General features: G+C 34.5%; 1 pseudogene; it reads left to right on the top strand.

Moving 5' to 3' along the window:
- Positions 1–12,586: 12,586 nt before the first annotated feature.
- Positions 12,587–12,727, top strand: LOC144241686 (U5 spliceosomal RNA; annotated as a pseudogene).
- The last annotated feature ends 3,523 nt before the right edge of the window (positions 12,728–16,250 follow it).

The following is a 16,250-nucleotide window of genomic DNA, read 5'->3' as shown; positions in this document are numbered from 1 at the left end:
TGGACTCCCCACCTCTAATTGTGCTTCTGAGATGGTCTTAAAGTAATACTGCCTTCAAAGGAAATTGGGGTATGAGTAATCCCAAAGGACAATTAGAAGTCTCAAATATTTCAAAGAAGATGTGAAAAAATTATTAACTTTCAAGGAAGATCAAACTGATCATTCATGTTAATACATGTTAAAATGGAAGAAAAATCTTTGTAACCACATCTGCTCAGCGTAAAAGTATATATATTTTTTATTTGCTGGGATACTATGTTGAATACTGCAGTATAGAATAACAGGTTTCTTGCAGAACAGCTGTTTAAAAGCTATTTGTTTTGTTTTTATATTTCTGTTCATTTGAATTTTTCACTTATGTTTTATTCTTAATATTTCTACATATATTTTAAAAGGTAATATTTTCTGGAACGTTGTTTTTTCAATGAAGCCTTTTAAAGTTTCCACATGGCATCATGAAATGATGAAGCTAGGCTTGAATCCCTGCTATGGCACTTATTAGCTGTGTGACCTTGGGAAAGTCGGTCAATCTCTCTGAGGCTCCATTTTCTTATTTGAAAAATGAGGATCATAATGCCTGTCTTGCTGTGTTAATGTGAACTTCAAGGAGGTTGGGTCCATAAAACATTTCACATGCAATAAGCATTCAGTATGGAGGCACATTTTTACTGTGACCTGAACCTGTTCCATTTCTCTTTGAGAATAAACTATAATTTAAGAATGTAGCCTCTAGAAAGCCTAAAAAGTCAGGGAGAAAAGGCCCAGATATAGTCAAGAGAAGTAGAAAGTCCTTAGAAAGAGTATAAAATATGATAATAATCTTTATTTCTTTGTGTGGTAAGATTATTAGGAGAAATTAACACAGGAACAGAATTGTTTTGCACATTCCTGGTAAATATTTTTCCTTTCATAAATGCATATAAAATTTTACACATTAAAAAGAAAAGTTCTGTTCATAAACATACTATCTTCTATACCATCTTATATCATTATAATGATAAGGAACAAGTTTCAATGGGATCTTAAATTTATTCTACAGTCAGACCAGCCTTTTAAATTAATCTCAGATAGTCTATTGAAGCCATTTGGCCAGATTTTTCCATGTGCCTTATGAATCGCCTTACTATCTTAAAAAGTGGTATCTCTGGGCAAGCTGAGTGGCTCAGTGGCTCGAGTATCCAACTCTTGATTTCAGCTCAGGTCATAATCTCACAGTTAATGAGATCAAGCCCCGCATTGGGATCCTCTCTTCCTCTGTCTCTGTCCCTATCCCCCTCCTCAAAATAAATAAACAAATAAACATAAATTTTTTTAAGTGGCATCTCACTGACACTGTCTGAAGAAAGGATTTAGCAATGGTGATAATAATAGCTAATATTATTAGCATTTGCTATGTATTAGCAATGTTCAGAATGCTTTATATATGTTGTCTCATTTAATTCTCACAGTAATGGATGAGGTAGGTACTACCATCACTCCCATTTTATAGTTTTTTTAAAAAATGAGGCACAGAGAGATTAAGAAGAGAAGACGGAGTAATTGACATAAGTCCTGAGAACATCAATATTAAAGCATGTTGCTCTAGACATTCTGGAATCAAATGAGCAAAGACCTTTCAAAGTAAAGAAATACGGAGAAATAAAGAATTAATGAAAATTGTGAAATCAGAGCATTCCTATCTTTCTTCTTCCTCTCTAAAGAAAGCTTCCTTTGAGTGTATAATCCATATATAGAACTAGTTCTGTATCCTGGGTGGATGGAGAAATTTTAGGGAGTGCCCTAAGTACTCATGAAGTAGTATTTATAAGTAAAATTAGAAGGCACCTTAAAAAGTATAAATAATTACTAGAGTTACAGATACTAATGTTCAAGTGATATTACTGATCCATATTTTTGTCGTGGTTTTACCACTTACTCTATCTATATCATCTCAGGCTAATCAATATACTGTTCTAGTTTCTCATCTGTGAAATGAAAGGGCTTGATTAGCTGATATCTAAGATCCCTTGAAACTTGACAGTCTCTAGTTCTTATAACAGCTCAGGAAACTTCATCCTAATCGTTTATATGATGTTCTGATCTTTAATATATTTTGAGACCAAGGCCTTTATCAAATTGCACTTGACCTCTACCCACAAGGCCAACTTCTTGTCTTAGTCATTGAAACTAAGGCATGAGAGATTTCATTTGCCTTGAAAACAGAGAAAATGACAGTGACATCTTATAGATCTAATCTGTTCCACTCTGTTTGCTGACTGTGTTGTTTCTGCTGTGATACTGGCGTAATAAAAAAGAAAAAAATTAGAGAAGTTCCAGTTGTGGCCAAGACAAAAAGGACCTATCTTAGGGGAGTTATGTCCACCTTTGACAAGATGAGAATAAACTATTGGTTAACTCATAGTGCAAGGGAAGCGATGGAAAACTTCTTTGTTATTATATGTTATGATGGAATTTTTATTTTAAAGGCCCAATGTTTCTGCAGAAAAATTAGCATATTTGCTTGTGTCAATCTCAGTCTTTTTATGTACAACCCAATGTTTTATCATAGTGCTGGCCATAAAAGCCAAACTCTGAAAATGCTTCTAACTTTGGAAAGAGCTTTGCATTATTACTCTGAAAATATCTGGTTTGATTTGAGATCTCTTTTTGTTATTGGCTAGCCATATATGGCTAATGGGTTAATGACTTGCATCTCTGAGACAGGTCTCAATTCTACAAAATTCAGATGATGTTAATGATTATTATGCCTCTTCACATAGCTAGGAAGATCAAATAATTCTATATTATGAACTCTGAATGATTAATGTACATACATTATTACTATTTCTATTTTTCAAAAAGACTTTTTAAGTATAGTCTAATAATTCATAACAATGCTGCCATATTTTTAGAATTCTGAAAGATTACATGACAAAGAACTAAGAGCAGATGAAACTATACAGTGAAAAGACAACTTTAAATTATTCTTCTATTCAAGCTGCTAAGACTTTAAGGATTTGAGATATTAAACACACACGCACCATAATTCTCTGTACATAGTTATTGTGAAGGCAGCCTGACTCATTGACCCCTTAGGATTACTTTCTGTCTTATAGCTGTAATGAGGATATATTGTCTATCCAAGATAAGGAAACCTTGTTGAGTAAAATACTGACCCAAGGAGAACTTTAAAAGGGATTCGTTCAGACTAACTATATAGAATATCCAGAAATAAGTCCAGCTCCTCATGGGAATTTATTAAAGGGTAAAGGTGACATGTTATGTTGGTAAGGAAAAGATGGATTACTTCATAAATGGTGCTGGAACCATGGCAAAGCCATTAATTAATTATTTTAAAACAATAGTTCCAAGATAATATCCCAAGTATATTACTGATATGTTAGTAGTGTATCTGTGTAGGGATTTTTTAAAGTGGTGCAGAGCATAACATTCATAACATGGAGGAAGCCAGATACCTCATCAGCTTAAAAACTGAAGTATATAATTCTCTAGGTGGTAAATCTAGCAAATAAAAGGAAAACAACTTTAAACCTCTCGATGTTGCTATTCATTTGTTGATTTCTAAAGCATTTAAAACTATACAAGATTTATTGTCTTTCACTGAACTGGATAAAACATGACTGTTTGCTTTAGATAATGTGTGAATATGAAGTATTTCTTTATCTCCTTCCATCTCTCTGACCCTCCCCTGCTCATGCTGTCTCTCTCTCAGAAATAAATAAAACATGAAAAAATTTTTTTTAATTTTTTAATGATTTTTCAAACAGAAAATTTTACAGTCTGTCCATGAAAACAAAAGTGCAATTTTCTGGAATGACATACTAAGTCATTTTCAAAACCCATTAGAAACTTTTCACACTCTGCTTTAAACAATACAAAACCGGATCTCATTGGGGCACCTGGGTGGCTCAATTGGTTAAGCATTTCAGCGTCCTACTTCAGCTCAGGTCATGATCTCATAGCTGTGGGTTGGCTCTGTGCTGACAGCTTAGAGCCTGGAGCCTGCTTCAGAGTCTGTGTCTCCCTCTTTCTCTGCCCCTCCCCACTAGCGATCTGCCTCTGTCTCTCAAAAATGAATAAACATTTAAAAAGTTAAAATATTTGTTTAAAAAGAAAAACAGAAACAGATCTCATGAAGTCCAAGTCATTAAAAAAAGTCAAGACAGATTATTGATCATTAAATTGACGTGTATATACCAAGGAACCTTGAGGAAAGAGTACAACTAGGTATGTGCACTTTGGTGAATTATCAAAACTTTGGAGATTTAACTAAAGATGGTGGTATTCACTGAAAACGTTTAAAAATTGACATCAGAAGTGAAAGTATGGGGGCGCCTGGGTGGCTCAGTCGGTTAAGCGTCTGACTTTGGCTCAGGTCATGATCTCATGGTTTGTGGGTTCAAGCCCCATGTCGGACTCTGTGCTGACAGTTCAGAGCCTGGAGCCTGTTTCAGATTCTGTGTGTGTCTCTCTCTGCCCCTTCCCTGCTCACAGTCTGTCTCTCTCTATCTCAAAAATCAACATTAAAAAAATTTTTTTTAAGTAAAAGTATGCTTTAAATTTTCTTTGAGCATATATTCCAAGCATTACAAGAAATGAGAAGATAAATCATGTGTCAGAAATAAGCCTCAAATATCTGTTTATGGCTTTGTTTTTTCTGATATATATGTGTGTGTATGTACATGTACACATATGCATATGTGTGTATGTATTTATATGTGAAAGATGTATGTGTGTACATGTAGAGACTGAAAGGCAGAAAGAGAAAGAGCAACAGAGATCGAAAGATAAAGAGGGAACCAGAGGGGCAAGGAGGGAAAGACTGTTGCCCTTTTCAAGTAAATTTTTGGGAGTCGAAGATGTACCTTGTGAAAGTAAAGTATTATAAAGTGGAAGGGTAATTCTTTTTTATAATTTCCTTCTGGTTTTCCAAGAAGCTGAGTGAACTCGGTCACAAGGAGCTTGAGAAGTCTGTGCAAGATCACAAGCTGACCTAAGGCCTAGCCAGGAAGAGCCCCAAAGCTGCCTGCAGCCGGGCCCAGGCTTTCAACTCCATCTTATCTTGTTTTACGCTCTCCTATGGTTGTGAAAATGCGAGTGATTAAGAAAAAAGACCAGTATTTAAGTAAATATCAGCAAACTTTTTAAAAAGTGCTTTCTTATGCTACTTGCAAAACTTTTAGAGGCAAAAAACAAAGGATAGAGCATCATCAACTTATTTTTAATTAGTCTATTCCTGTTTTGTTTGTTTGTATAAAATAGGTTATGAAAACGGAGATGAATCAGTCATCACATTATTAGTGTTCATGTTTTAAATTAGCGTTACTAAAAATGTTGCTTCCCAGTAGTGGTCTCTTTGAGATATAATGTAATGTGGGAATTTAAGTTAATTGTTGAAATGAATGCTAGAGAATATTTCATCCATGAATGTGTCTCTGGCTTAATCAGGTTCTTAATCTATCCCCTTTCTTATCACTTAAAATCTAGAAAAACTGCTTTGATTTTTGTCTCCAAAAGTGTCAGATACAAACAGTTGCCTACTTCATTCTACATAGTAAATTCCCCTCCATAAGGACTTAATTTTGACATGCTTCTATAGCCCTAACTTTTGTTTTTGTTTTTGTTTTTGGTACTGCACAAAGGGTGCTTAGTGAAAGCCTTAAAAATGAACTAGAGATAAAAGGATGGATAAATGAGTATATCTGTCTCATAAACACTGGATTTCTCATCTAGCTCTTTTATTGACTATGATGTTATCTATGGCAGAGACTGTATCCTGTTGACCACTGTATTCCCATCACCTACAGGTATTCAGTGTTTGCCGAGCGAACCAATGAACCCAAGTATATCGCTTCTATGTCTTCAATTTTTTTTTAAACTTTTATTTGGGTAATGTCTCATGGCTTCTACTATACTGGGAGCTCTTTGAGGGTAGGGAGCATATTTTATTGGTCTCGGTAAGTCCCAATTAGGGATTAGCAGAGTGCCTTGAGTGAAGCAACACTTCAAAAATCAATGGGCGAAACATTCTTTTTGATTGCTTTTTTAAACCTAGAGATTGTTCCTGTATTTTTAAGCCTAAACCACAACAATGAAATAAGATTTAGATCAATATAAAGAACTTTTCAATAAGTAGATATTAAAAATCCAATACCTAGCTCCGGTATCTAATATTTTGGTAATGAAGTAGATTTCTTTTTGAAGTAGTTTGTTTCTAAGATCTCAAATTAACAAATATGCATATTAATACCCAGAAATTTCTATAATGGATGCCCTTATTTTATAGAAATTTATTTTAGATAATATATTTATAACTCTAAGATTCTCTGATTATAGCACCCTGTAATTACATTTCATATTTCTATACTTGAGTGTTTTTCATCATAGAGGAAACAACCATTCATTAAATAAAATGAAAAATCTATGTAGAATGAAGAAAATTGGCTCAAGTCCCACCACCCCAACATAACCACCTCCAATATTTTGGTCTATGTTTTCCAATTTATTTTTTGTATACATATTTATAATTTCCTCTTCCAAGTTATCAAATTATAATATTTATATCTCATATATTTTACTTATTAAGTTTATTTCTGCTTGAGAAAAAAAAATGCTTTCTAGTACTAAGTAAGCAAATTTAATTCCAAGTCATTCCCCCAACTTACTGATTGAGTTCTCCTCTCCCAAGGAGCAATTGATCTCACAGAATTATCAAAATATTAGACAAACAAAATTCAGAGAAATGAAAACAATGTATGTGTGTGAGAGTGTGTATATTTTTTATAGATAATGTATCTTTAACACATTATCCCTAAGTAGATAATATGACTACACGGTTTTTTAGAAAATTAATTCTGAAGGCACTCACAGTAAAATATGCTTTAAATAAAGTGAATTTTGTGTCCCTATTGGGTTTCACTATAAAACTGAAATGTTTAGGGCAAGCCATATTAACCTCTGCAAGCATCAGTCTCATTATCTTTAAAAATAAAACACTAATCTAAATATTCACCTTATAGGGTTGTTTGGAGAATTAAAGAATTAATGCTTGCAATTTACTTAGAGAAGTGCCTGAACACACAGAAAGTGCTTTGTAAATCTTAATTATAATTATCATTACTGGGAAAGTTTTGTGGTCAAATAGCAATATCAAATCTTGAGGCTGATTTTTTTTTCTTTTCTTGATTTCAATTAAGTAGAAAATTGTAATCTTTTTTTGTCATAATAATCTTTTAGAAATCACTTAAGTATTCCTATCTTTCCCTTTCTATGCATTTCTATCTTCCAAATCTGACCAATTCAAAAAATATTGAAAAACATGACCTGCTTTACTTTTCTCCAGTTATTTGACTTTCTTTTTTTTTTTTAAATTTTTTTTAACATTTATTCATTTTTGGCAGAGCATGAGTGGGAGAGTGGCAGAGAGAGAGGGAGACACAGAGTCTGAAGCAGACTTCGGGCTCCAAGTTGTCAGCACAGAGCCTGATGTGGGCCCAAATCCACAAACCATGAGATCACAGCCTGAGCTGAAGTCAGATGCTTAACCAACCAAGTCATCCAGATGCCCCTCTAGTAATCTGACTTTCTTTCAGAATCTGGATTTAGTATAACAGAAATTGTTAGGCTACTGAGGATTTGTAAGCTATCTCAGAAGCTACATGGTGGGATTTCTCAAAACCATGTTAAAACTAATAACATGAAATTACTATCCCATCAAAGGTAGAGAGCCTTTCAAATTAAGGTTGAGAGCAAAAGATGATGTAGAACAGATCACAGTATGTTTGCCAGACACAAAGCTAGAAGAACCAGGAACCAGAAACTCAAGTTTTGGGCCTGCTTTGCCAGATGGCAATTTATCCCTTCTGGTATTAGTACTATAGTATACTCATTGATATCAAGGCTGAAGGTCTAACTATAGGGATTTAAGTCAATAAGCTTGTTAATTTAAAAGTTTAGGAATTTAGGCTGATTAGGAATTAGACTGACAATAGTCAATCAGTATTAATCGTTAGGTTGTTTTCCTTCTTTCCTCCCTCCCTCCCTCCCTCTCTTTCTTCCTTCCTTCCTTCCTTCCTTCCTTCCTTCCTTCCTTCCTTCCTTCCTCAGAAACATCTTTATTACAAGTGTTTTTAAACACTTCTTTATATGCACTGCAGATTGAATATCAACTTCCTTTCAGATTAATCAGTAATGGATCAATATTTCTTTTGGCTAATGTTTTTTTATGTGTTTAGAGCCTTGCTTTATATTAAGTTAATTTAAAAGTGACTGAGTACTGCAGTGCCTGGGTGGATCAGTCGGTTAAGAGTCCAACTTTGGCTCAGGTCATAAGCTCACGGTTTGTAAGTTCAAGCCTCTCACATCCAGCTCTGCTTCAAATTCTGTGTCTCCTTCTCTCTCTGCCCCTCCCCCATTCACGATCTGTCTCTCTCTTTCAAAAATTAAATAAGCATTTAAAAAGTTAAAATATAAAATAAAAGTGACTGAGTGCTCTTTGGAAAAGAATTATTGCATATAAAAAATCAGTGCTTAATGTTAGTGAAATATACGAACGAAGTTGGAATTCACATTTTTGCTTTCATTGTCACTTCTAGACAGAAAATAAACTAGGGCAGATGAGATGTGATTAGAATCAATGTACATTTCTCAATGAACTATTTTAATGAGGAGTCAATATGAAGATTAGAAACCAGTATTCCAAAAGGCTCATTCATTGAAAGAGCCATTAGCATATATCTATGTGAATTGGATTGTTTTTTGTTTGCTTAGGTGAGAAAATGTGGACCCTGAGTGATGAAGCAATCTTCCCCAAGATGACACTGTTAAACAATAGCAGAGCATGGTAGAGACACCACCTCCTATAGCATCTATTCTTTTGTTTATATCAATTCATCACACTGTTATTTTCCTTAAGAAATAAATGATCAATACTCTACAGTACATGTAAAGAAGGGGAAAAGATAAAATATTACTGATATTGACTCAGAGACAAGATAAAGAAAAATTGGGTTGTGGTTTAAAATGAATATTTTGAAACAGATTTGTATATTGGTTATTTAAGAATGGTCATAAAGAATGTTAAAAAGACTTTCAGGATATCTAGAGAATATAAAATAATGTAAGATGATAACTTATTAAGATTTATTTAAATTAGACAGATCATACAGCTTAAACAGCAAATTACACCAAAAAGGAATAAAATGATTCCATGTGTTTGTCAATAGAGAGGTAATACAAGACTTTAGTTCTTATAACTATGTAAGTCTTAGAAGTTTATTCAACAACATACTTCCTTACGACTTAAACAATTTTTTTTTCTGAAGAGTAGACAGAGATTATCTGTCTGACAGTATAAATTTATGAACAAGCATAAGATACCAAAATTCTAGCTTTGGGTCACTCATTCCCAGAATACATCTTTTGTATTTGTTAGACATCTATACAAGATTAACTAAATTGTTACAAAATCATAAAACTATAAATTAGAATAAAAGAGTTTTGAGAAAAATATCTATTCTTCATGACTGCTCTCTTTTTCCCAAATTTGGATTTGTATTATGAAATATAATATATATATTTTTAATTTTTTAATGTTTATTTGTTTTTGAGAGAGAGAGACAGAGTGTGTGCATGGAAGGGTCAGAGAGAGAGGGAGACACAGAATCCAAAGCAGACTTCAGGCTCTGAGCTGTCAGCACAGAGCCTGATGCAGGACGTGAGACACAGCATCTGTGTCTTATCTCACTTAAGTTGGTATCTTAGCATGACCTGAGCCAAAGTTAGAGGCTTAACCAAATGAGCCACCCAGGTGCCCCAGAATATATTTTTATTATAAGGAGTGATCATATACAAAAGTAGCTCTAAAGCTTTTAGCAGAACTTCACATTCACACAATTACATATCTTCCTCATTTTGTCAAATAGATGGCTTGGCAAATTTTAAATTTTATGATGTAATATAAATATGTTCTAGAGTGGTATTCTCCATATAAGTATATCAAAACTGATTATTTTATTTGAAAAGATCTAATGGGAAAAGAATTAGAAATATATCTTACACACATTTAACCCTTAACAAATTAAACCCTAAGGAAAAACTACATTGAAACTTTCTAGTTGGAGTTCCATAATAATAATGTTCTATTTTACCCTAAAATAGTTGCCCTGAATAAGGCTTCTGATTCATCCTCACTTAAGTTGATATCTTACCATGAAACTGATATATAGTATTTAACCAACTTTACCAAAGATTTTGTGAAATAGGAATGTTTGTCTTTATTTCTGTAGAAAACCATGATCTTCAGTTCCTCTTGGAGTAATGTTGTATTGCACAGCTGCAGGCACTGGCCTGGAATATGATTATAGGAAAATTAGTTTACTTTAAGCCCTATTCCATGCATGGATGACTCTATTAAGTGAATGAAATTTGACGAGTATATATATGATAAAGACAGAAGTATGTATTTCACATAGTTTCAAAATGAAGCAACTATTTGAAGAACAACGAAACTTCATACCTGATCTTCTTTAATTTCTTTTAACTTCATGTTTGAATATCTTGTATGCGGGACTTATATAACTTCAATTAAAACATAGTGTCAAGGCACAGATTCAACCACAGTTCAGATAGAACACTAGGTATTTGTTCAATGAATGAATGAATGCATGAAAAATGATGAAGGTGTGGGCAAAGTCAGTGAATACTACACTAAAATACTTAGAAGTAGTCATTGGAAAGATAGTAGAATAAAATTAACACTAATATATATGAAGGCAAAATTTTTCTCTATGTTTATTTAGATCAACAGTTCAATATATACTCCCCTTATAATAGGAAAAGGCTCGCTCTACATGTAAAACTTAGTTGTTGTTTCTTTTTTATTATTTTCTTTGGCTACTCTCTATCAGTACTCTTGTTTTACATCATGGGCTCTCAGGTAAATTGGTTAATCAAATTGAGCAAAGATACAGTAATAAGTACTTTGACCATTATTTATATTCTAGAAAGTTCTAGAAAGGAGCTCTTTTCTATTAAAAATGTTCTTACAAAATCATTGGGTAGGTCAACATAATTATCCCTCATTATGTAACTGAGGAAATACAGTGTTTTCAGAGGTTAAGTGATCCTCATAGAAAGTCAGTGGGCGGCAGAAGTTATAAATTTATAAATCAAAATATTCAGATTTTTGCCTAGTTTAAGCTACGACCAATTCTATTTTCATAGAAACATTAGATATATGTTTTCCTGCCAGTGGGGAATATTCCCCAGTCCCTAACTGCTAGACCAAATGGGGGACTCAGCAGGTGGACTAGGTTTTTCATTCTAGAAACTTGTATAGATTATGTAACTATAGACTTTATTCCCACCTTTTAATTAACTTTAATGCCACCTCACATAAAAGAGCTGGCTCAATTTCATTTATTTGGATTCATGTAATATATTAGACAGGAGGTCCATAATTTCCTTTACATAAAAAGTGCTTAAGATCATCCACAAGCAATGCATTTTGAAATTCATTAAGGATCTCTGACAGGTTCTTCTATTAGCAAGGTTCCAGAGAGCACATATGGCAATATGTAGTCACACCTGTGACTACACAGGTGTTTGGTGGTTAACTTCTTTGATTGAGGAGAGCAGCACCATCTAGGAAAAGAACCTCTGAATCTCCAGAAACAGTCATAGTATTAGATGCTATTCAAAGACTCTCCTATCAGTACTCTAACTTTACTAGATTCTTATATAAGTTCTTTACTCGTTAATTAATATGTTGTCCATGTTAAACTTATACAAAGTTATATGTCAATATATCTCAAGAAAGCTGGGAAAAATAAAGTCTTTATTCATTTGAGAGCTTTCAAAATGGCTGATTGATGGAAAATCCAATCCTGGCAGGATGGACGGTTCTTTTAGCCAGTGGTTCTTCAAGTGTAGTCCCTGGACCAACATTATCAGCATCACTTGAGAGCTTGTTAGAAATGCAAATTCTTTGGCCCCACCCCAGACCTACTGAGCCAGAAAGTGGTGATGAGGCCTAGCAATTAGTGCTTTTATATATCCAGATGATTCCCATGCAAGTGAAAATTTGAGAGCCCCCTGCTGTAAGCTAGTTGGAGGTGCTGGGGGAAAAGGGCTCTCCAGAGAGGACACAGTGGAATGTAAAAATTAAAGTATTATTACAATTTGTATTATATTTAAATTATAAAACATTATTTAGTCCTGGACAGGATGTTTAAATCTTATCTTTAATTTCTTCATTTTGAATTCGTTAGAATTAATGTATTTGAGTTAATAATTCATAAACATAGCACTATATGAATGGTAATATGACTTTACTATGTGAGGAATTTGCTGTAAGCAATGGTGGGATGGATGTCAGTGAGTGTGGGAACCTAGACAGAGTTGCTTTTGCAATATACTTTGCAAATTGGCATGGATCTGAGATGCTAAATTGTCACCTTTGGTGTTCCCTGTGTTTCTCTCACATGCCCTGTTACTTCAGGGTATTTCCTCCAATCACACATTACCTTTACGTATCACAAAACAGAGGTGAAAATAAAAGAAAAACATTTCGGAAGATGGAGAAATTATACTCTCGTTTCTCTTCAGATCGTATAAATCTTTTGCCTTTTACTAAAGATTTCCGTGGAAGATGGAGAAATTAGCAAGTTGCCAATCTAGAGAAGCAACGTGAAAAGTATTTTTCCTTGAGTTTATTTTTATATACTCTTCAAAGCAATTCCAGAACTGGCAGTATGAATACAGGTGGCCATACAATTATTTTTACGTTCTTTTAAGCCTTATTTCTTTTACCTCTTCATTCTTTATACTGGTTTCCAGGTCAACAGTGCCAACTGTGAAAGCCACTGCTATTGGAAGCTTAAAAACAAACAGAAAAAGGACTCCTCTAGCTTTAGGGTAATTGAAACAATGCCAAATATGGTGGCCAAAGTGTTAATCAAAATTCAATGTGTAGCTAAGATTTTAATCTGATTAAATCATCATCAACAAGTTACCACAGAAGTTTTTAAATTATAGCTGAAGGATATTTAATATACTGAATGAACAAATCAACAAAATTCATAATGCTGTTAACACTCACACCAAATTAAAAATATCATTATTTCTGAGATTAAAAAAAAAACTTGTATCAACTGTAAGAAGAATATGAGTTTTATTGCTGTGGTCACTACTGAATATTCCCAAATACCATCTCTCTAGATAGCCATGCAGAAGTAAATAGTGGTAAAATAATCAATGTTTTCATTACTTCAAAACTTCCCTCCTCAATTTGGGAAAGATACTGAATGATTAAGTCTATCTAAAGGCAAGTGCAGGCTCTATAATAAATATCTATACCCACAAGCCCCGAAGAGATGATGTGTGTGATGGATGGGTTTAGCTACAAGGTTGGGTTGTGGCTGAAGTCAGGAAGGCAACTCTTGTCAGTCTTTCACAGTCTCTTCCACTATCCTCTGGTCACTAATCTATCTTTATAAGTCCTTCTGTTTCATGTGTTACTATTTGCTGCATCTCCTTTTACCTTAGGCAGAACAGAATAATATTCAGGAGGCTAGGTTAAAAAAGACCCCAAGCAGCAGAGAATGTAGTTTATTGACGGGACGCTTTACAGATGGATAATGATAGTAATGAAAAAGCTGTATAATTGCTCTTTGTGGTGGGCCAAAACCTCAGTCAATGGCTGATACACATGGAACAAAATTATTAAGGCACTTTATTTCAGAGCTGGAATGGTTCCCAAATTAGAACAGACCCGCTAACAGTCCATCTGGCTACGTTTTGGAATGGTAGACAGATTGTGGCCTATGGATGCAACTCTTTAGAATAGAAACAAATGGCAGAGGTACTCCTTTGCCAAAAGACCCAAAGGATTTTGCAGGAATTTTATCTACATCACAGAGGCTTGACTGCTCATGTCCAAAGCAGAAAAACCTCAGGAAAGATAGGAGTATTCAATGTCATTGGTGTGAAAGATAATTTCCCATTTCCTGGAAAATGCAGAAATACTTGGCAAACTAGATGTGAGATCAATTTATTTGGCTGGTATGCTTTACAAAAGATCTACATACTGCCAAACTAGTGGGGAAAAATGGCACTCTGGCTTGCCTTCATGTGACTGTGGTATACACAAGAGCCACAGAAAACCAAGACTTGTTTGGATCATGGTTAAAATTAGGGCTGGCCTTAAATTTAGGAAGAACATGATCATATGTTCCAGCTGGTTGACTATCAACTCCTTTAGTTAGTTTTGCCAATTTCAAATAGTACCTTTCTGCTCTAAGAAAGATTACAGAATAAAAGCCTCCAAAGGGAGAAGAACTTTGGTGTTTTTTGTTTGTTTCTTTGTTTTTGTTTTGTTTTGTTTTGTTTTGTTTCTGTTTCTTAGGGACATGCAATCTAACCCAGGGAACACAGCCAGGGGGATCACCAAGTATAGGCTAGGGCTGCTGAGCTTTGTGTGTGCAATGCAAATTGGAGGAACCAAAGCCCATTCCCTCTTTGGTCAACTAATGGCATTAGTGTAATGAAGGTTGTATAACCCCTTTTGCTCTGCCGTACCAAGGCCAGACCGAGGGGAAAGACTGCAATAATAATGAGGGAGGCTAAGCAGCACTGGATGGTAGGTGACCTGGCTCACAATAGGCATTCAGGAAACAGTCCACTGAATAACGTAAATCAAGTCTAGCCTCAGTTCTGCTGATAACTACCTATTCAACCTAAACTACTTTCCTTTTCTGAGCTTTCACAAAACAAGGATGATAATGGCGCTTACCTCCCAGGACAAGTATGAAGTACCAGAAACACATCTTATGAAGTCTGAGGTATTAAAGATGATACTTCTCTAAAAGTCACGCAGGAACTAACATTTGAGAGGCTAAAAGTAGTGCTGATTTTCTCATTTTTATTCTTATTTTATTAAAATAGGTAATCTAAATTGAAGAATACTTCTTTCCCATGGGACTCAGTTATGTGATTTTCAGTTTGAATAATCCAAAAGCATGTCTGATAGACATTTTCATTTTTCCCGAATTAATCAAAATGCCCAAGAGATCGCTCAGCACAATTATCCAATATGACTTCATTTTTGCAGGAAGTTCTAATCATCTTTCTAATCTGCCACCCTTTCCTCCAAAAGCCAGACATTTTTTAAAACAAATTACGCTTCATGTTTTCAATTGAAATATCTGCCTTTGACCTCTGTTGAAATGCAAAGACCAATGGGAGGGATAAAGCACTGAGCTGCTATTGGTTTTTAAGTTTTTTTTGTGTTAATGAAACATCAGAGGTAAAGTTTCAGTGGGGGAGGATATTGAAGAAAAGATTAAAAAGACTTGGCATTGTTGGATGCTTAAACATGGATTGGGAAGTCAGAGTGGGTAGACACACTGAAATAAACTATTCATTTCATCCTTTTACTGTGGGTTCACCCTGATTGAAGGAGAGTGGAAAGATAGAGTCCTTTGCTCACAGGTTTAGTAGCTAAGTACATCTAAAATTGTGTACAAAGATAAGCTATTAACCTTTTAGAGTCTTTTCCTCCTTGCCCAATAGAGTCAGAGAGTACCTTTTTTTTTTTTTTTTTCTATGCTATTTGAAATAAATCTGGGGGTCATGGCTCCCAAGTTTAGTAGCAGTCTCCTTTGACCTTCCTGATGTTTATTTAGCAGCGGGTATACTCTTACCTTCCTAGAGACCTGCTTCCAAAGTGGAAAACAAATCAAGCACCATGGGTTAAAAAAGATCCCTTTATCTAACAGAGGGATGACTTTGATGATGCTACTTTTAAAAGAATGATATAAAAGAAAAAGCTAAATATGGACATTTTGTCAAGGTCATAAAATTCTGTATCAAAATAGCTAAAAATAAAACCAAGAAACATGATTTACTAGACATATATCAAATATTTGGCAAATGTTGCAAAATAGCTCTAATATTTTCCACAGCCCTAAAAGGTATGAATTAGTAGTTTCTGTTGTTGAAAGAGTAGAAAGTAAAGCTGAGGATGGTTAAAAAGCATGTTCCAAGCTGTACAGAGAGTAAATGGATGAACTGGGATTTGTAAACTAGGAGAATCTACCTCCAAAGCCCATTTGTTTCCCTCTTACGTTGCCTCTTACGAGATTATCTGTTTGGTCCCAAGTGCAGATTTGCTCTGAGATTGCAAACCTGACTCATTCAAAATAATTATCATTCTTTAGGGGCACCTGGGTGGCTCAATCGATTAAGCATCT

The sequence above is a fragment of the Crocuta crocuta genome, unplaced genomic scaffold (genome assembly GCF_008692635.1).
Source record: "Crocuta crocuta isolate KB4526 unplaced genomic scaffold, BGI_CrCroc_1.0 scaffold37, whole genome shotgun sequence".
Lineage (NCBI taxonomy): Eukaryota > Metazoa > Chordata > Mammalia > Carnivora > Hyaenidae > Crocuta > Crocuta crocuta.
The sequence above is the reverse complement of the archived record's forward strand: the minus strand, read 5'-3'. Positions and strand labels throughout refer to the sequence as shown.